Source organism: Teleopsis dalmanni, chromosome 1 (genome assembly GCF_002237135.1).
Source record: "Teleopsis dalmanni isolate 2A chromosome 1, ASM223713v2, whole genome shotgun sequence".
NCBI lineage: Eukaryota > Metazoa > Arthropoda > Insecta > Diptera > Diopsidae > Teleopsis > Teleopsis dalmanni.
In genome coordinates, this window is record NC_051846.1 from 198966594 (window position 1) to 198972503 (window position 5910).

The following is a 5910-nucleotide window of genomic DNA, read 5'->3' on the forward strand; positions in this document are numbered from 1 at the left end:
AGTTGCTCTCCTTAATAGTGACAAAAATTGAAGGGTAGCGATAGGGAAGTACCCTGCAGCTACTAAATCAATATGCGAGAAGATTTATTGCAACAATCAAAAAGGCTAAGATGCTACACAACAACACAACAACACAACAATACAACTATAGAGATGTGAAATGTATCTCAATCTTTAATTTTCTGTGATTGTTGTTTTCTTTCTTCCCGTGAAACTACACAAATCAAAATATAACCCAGAAAAAAACAAACGGGAAAATATTTTTGGCTACACGTAGAACATCGAATCAATTCCGTTCACAGTACTCGAAATATCGAAAGAGTTATTTTTATCATCCATCCAATCACTATCAAATCCATACAATAAATCTTGCATTAGTTAAGCACAGTTGCACATTTGTGATATATTGAGATACTTGCCAACAAACGCACACGCACTATCAGATACTTATTAAGCGAGACATCTTTTGGTTTCATTTCTGCTGTTGTTGTTCTTGTTGTTGTTGTAGGCATTTAATTATATACTAAACTAAACATCGGTTTTAGTGTTTATCTGCTGGCATATATTTTATGCTATAATTTTTAATGTTCCTTGCACTTATTTTGGTTAAACGATCGTTGGTTTGACGCAATGGCAGCAGATACGCTGGCCATCTGCAATCAAGACGCGTTCCATTGGCGCCACTTTTGCTATATCAAAACAAATAAGCAAATTTTCATGGTTTTTCATGGCTTTTCATATTTGTTTTGGAATTCATTGGTTTGTTTATGGAATTTTTATATGATGAACTTTTTATTTCATTCCATTTTATGATGAAGATGATTCCGTACGAAATGTAAATAGTTAGAAACTTTTTACGATGAGGCTGCTGCAAGGCTTTGGTGGATGTCTTTAAGTTAATTGTAGCTGCGATTAATTTACTGCAACTATTAAATGGATTGGAATCAGTTTTCCTAGAATTACTCATCATTACAATAATTGCTCAAAAATATATTAATTTGATTTATTTTTATTCAGTGTTTTATATACTTAACGAAGGAGGAATGGTGAACTGGAATAACAAGAGTTTCATCAGGAAAAAAAGTGTTAAGAAAACTGTAAATTACATAAATTTCTATTGATAGCATTAGAATGAAATCCATACTATGTAACTGTAGTTACTTGCTTTTAAACTGAGGTTGTCATTTTTTCTGGACAAATATCTTATGAAATACTTTTTCTAATATTACTAAAATCTAGTTCCGTATTACCAATTATGATCTCGCTAATGAAAGTTGAAATTTAAAATAGTTCTATAGTTTACAACAGTTCTAGGCGACAGTAGAAGCCTAGAATATCAGTTGCTTCACAACGAACCCGTACAACTAGACTGACTGTAACTTAACCCAACCTTCTCGCAAAAATCTGTACACTATTACTTATCCACTTCTTACTTCTTTCTTCGATTAATTGCTAATAGAACACAGTAAAACTAAAAAGAATAGAAAAACAATAGCCGTCGGATTTAGAGAACATGACCTATAACTGTTTGACACATACAAGGTCGCCATTAACTAAACGCACTATTCCAACCTTTATTATTATTAATATTATACAATCTATCTAGATCGAATAATCACCTATTGAAGTTAGAAATTCAATCCAACTCAGATTGCAGATACTGAAGAGAAGAGAGAGAAACGTGCTTGGGGAGTGCCCGGCACTGATGCACAAGCGGAAGAAACACCTAGGAGGGTATTTCATGGATCATAAAGATTCAAGACTAGGAAAGCTGCCTACTATACTGTCTTTCATCAAAAAAATCGGACTTGGAGAAACACTCTAACCCGAGTAAGGGGCACAATAGAGCTTTTAGGTCGGAGTGCACAATCCCTTCTTTAATAATAATTCCAACCTTGCTATATATTAAATTCAATTTTTTTCTTTCAACTTCTTTCACAAAAGAATTATATCCCGTTTAAGAATATTAAGAATTTTTAAACTTTGTTAAGAATACGTAGTACAATGATAATACTTTTAGAAAACAAGCTTGTGATATGATAGTTTTCTTACCAAGGTTTACGATTTAATTATCATTATTATGTTGATGGAATTAGCGTTACGGTCTAGAGAGCTAATGTGCTCTATTCATGGATTTGAAGTATTTCTTCAAGTTCAAATTCCTATATAAATTGTAGTGTTGCACCTAACATATATTACAGAGTTATTTTTCTTCATCCGATTTGAGATGAAGAAGTATTAATGAGATTTTCAAAACCCAAAGGCATTGTGAGGACCGGTGTTCCCATAAATTTTTCTTAATATTTTCCGCTATAGTAAATTAAAACGCCAAAGTCCTTAATAAATATTTGACTCATTGTAAACATCTGAAGGACTCGTTTGGTTTGAAAGCCTAAAATTTCATTTTCCAAAAATAGTTTTTGCATATTTCTCAAATGAAAACTCTCTAATATATTTTAAACACTTCCATGATTGAAAGATTTTTCTTTTTATGTCATTCACTTTACAGGCCTCATCAACTCCCAGCAATGACGAAAAATTTATTTTTCTATTTTTCCGCACAATTTACTTTGATGGTGCAATGTTGTATGCTGGCAACGTGACTTGCGATCTAAAGAAATAACATCAGAAGAAGATTTGTGGAATCCATGAAAAACATAACAAGAAGCACGAAATTCCGCACTTAAACTAATCGCGTGTGGCATAACATAAAAGCAGCGCGTTGCTCCTTACGCGTCGCTTTATAAGGGAATCCTTGGAGACGCGCCTCGCGCCTTACTGACACAATATGCGTGCTTTGTCTGTGCCTTCTGATTATTAGCTTCATTGACAACTTCATTCATCCGCACCCACACTCCGTACTCCTCGAATGCGTGCTGGAATTGTGCAAAAAAAAATTGGTGAGCCGCGTGTGGGTAGTCGTGTGGCGAATTCAATTCGCAAAGTTTTATCCTGATGATCCTTTTGATTACATGAACTTACACATTGCATTTTGCTCTTGAATATTGTTAGGATTTATTGTAAAAATAAAAAAATTTTAAATATTTTTAAATAGCAAAGGGTGTCTACACAGTCCTTAAATGCAAAGGCGAGTCATTGCAAGGATTGCAAAAATTGCAAGGGATGTTCTATTGCAAATTGGCATATAAAAAGGTTCCACTCTTCGCCAACCGATTCTTATTGATTGAAAGACAGTCAATATTTGAAGTCTCAGTGACGTTAACATTTTAATTAGAATTTTAATTTTTTTTTTGCGTTTCCAAATTAATTTTGTAATTATTTGCTATAACGCAGTTCTTATTTATTGTTTTTACAAAATTTTTAAACATCCATAAAATGATATTTCATTTGCTCAGTTTAAATATTTATTGGCGCCTGTTTTAAGCATTTCAGAACCATTCGAAAATATTTTGAAAACTCTTCCCATTTTGTTTATAAATTGATTCAAAGCAATTTTAATGAGTTTGGAACACATGCGAAATAAACATTTCGGTATTGCGGATGATTTTATTGGATTTATTGGAACGCCTTTAGTACTCGTACATTTTAGCCAACAGATGCAATATCTTGACCGAGTCTGGTAACTTAAAATTTTATTACATATTCGGAATTTTGGAAAACAGTCAATGATTGCACGAAAAGCATGGAATGTGACCATGAAAAATCGAATAAATCTAACGCAAAATGAGGTGATCATAGAGAACCTCATTATAATTATAGATATACAATTATAAACAATTAATAATCATTACATAAAGACATACACTTACAACACTAATTCTATTCAGATGTTTGGTTTGTTACAGTGGTAGACCATCAGATAACTCTCCATGTATCTCAATTGATGATTTTTCGTCGTTTTACTATCATTTTCGTCGCAAAAACCCTTAAGACTTAATAAGTCCCGTCGAATTTTTATAATTTAATAGGTCTTTTGTCATTATCGATGAACTCTGATAAGCTTTCAAAGAAATATCTCCCTAAATACCAATTTCTACTGGACGCCAAACCCGGCTTTCACAGCGGGAGTATTTAATGGTTTATTTTGCATATGGAATTCCATAACTTCTACAGCGAGGATTATGTGGAATACACATTTTCTCTACATAGGTTCCTATACACAAATGATCAGGAAGAATTGCAGTAAGCTTGTTTAGTTCAACAACTAAATATAATCATGTGGAGCTTCTCATATATATGATGGTCTAGATTTATTGATTTCGGATGTTATGATTCTCGAATCCAGTTCTACTGTGTTCCGACAGTGTTCAGTCCTTACAAAATTCGTTAATAACACGTGTATCCTAAATAATGCACACTTTCGCTAAAAATTAAGACTCTGATCTGGTATCGCAATGGACCTTAATGGTCTATGCGTGCCTTTTTGATCTACCAGCATAAGCTAACCTTACCTGATACTTATAATTAATTTTTAAAGAAGATTTCTCACATTTTCTTTAACATCTATTTAGAATGCTTCAGTTATATATAATAGGTGATTTTCTTTAGTTTCCACTGTGATTATATACTTCAAGTGGGAAATGCTGAAAGGAACTACCTTATTATTTCAAAGTTATTGACTCTAACAAAGTAATAGTTATATTAATTGTTAATAGTATATTTCTAAGTACAATTAATATACTTTGTTGATATAAATTACAAAGAATATTAATTATTAATAGAATAATTCGAAATGGTTAAGTGGTGCTAGTAATATTTTAAAACTACTAATAATTCTCAATTGGTTTAATAAATCTGTGGAGATCGCTTTGATTAAGTTGAATGTGAAGTTTGTTACCAGTTCATCACTAAGATCGTCGTAATAACTCAACCATACTTTTATATGAATACCTTCCAAAGTAATTCTTTAAGACGAAGTAATAAATACGTTGTGAAAATGGATTTAAATAAAATTTAAAATGTATATATGCAAGATGTTATTAACAGATATTACGCCCACATATTGTTTACGATTCTTTAATAACCTTCTTAATGATTATCTTAATAAAGATACAAAATAAACAATAAACAAAGAGTAGTAAAGCCAATAATGTTGCAATCAAGATCCTGCAAGTCGGCACCTTTGTATACCTAATAAATTGAATTGTATACATGCATCCAAATCTATATAGATTGCCATAACATCTCAGATGGAATGGATGCACATATCCTCATATGTAATTTGACGTTAATGTTGCGCTAATAATATGTCAGCTTAAATTAGCCATGGTCCTATGCATTTCATTACACAAACACTTATCCACAACTATGGCAAAATACTGGCCAAGATCGTGAGTGTTTACAGCTGAACATAATCCTTAATGGACGAACATAAGCAGTTATATCATATCTTTTAGGTATGAAAAGTATCTACATGTGTGTAACTATACTTACTTTTCTTCTTTGTATATTTCGTTTTTTGTGAATATTTTTAAGGGATTTTCTCTTAATGCAACTTCAAGTACTTCAACTTCCATGAGTGTTGTTTGCGCATTGATCTAAAAATATTGATAAGTGCAAAACAGTTGTGATCCTGTTGATCCTGTTGAGTTAATTTTGAACAATTCGTTTTTGTTGAGTTTGCCATTTTTGGGTTTGGAATTCGTTTTTATTGTATTTATGCTCTCTTCAATATTCAGAACTAAATTTGTTAAATGAAGCGCGTTTAAGTGTAAAATTTACTATTTTTTTGATGTTCGCTTCACTGCTGATTAGGACCAAAAAACTGAATTTACCGAAACTCGTAAGTTCTTTTCGGTACTATGAAAGCATCCCAAAGTAGTTATTTGAACTTTAGTATTTAAATTTAACACATGAAGGCTTATCGCTTTTTGCCACAATTTGAATAGTAAACAACCCCGTTGAAAGACCGTGTTCTTAAGTTGCGTCCCCCCACAATTCCTTGTGAAA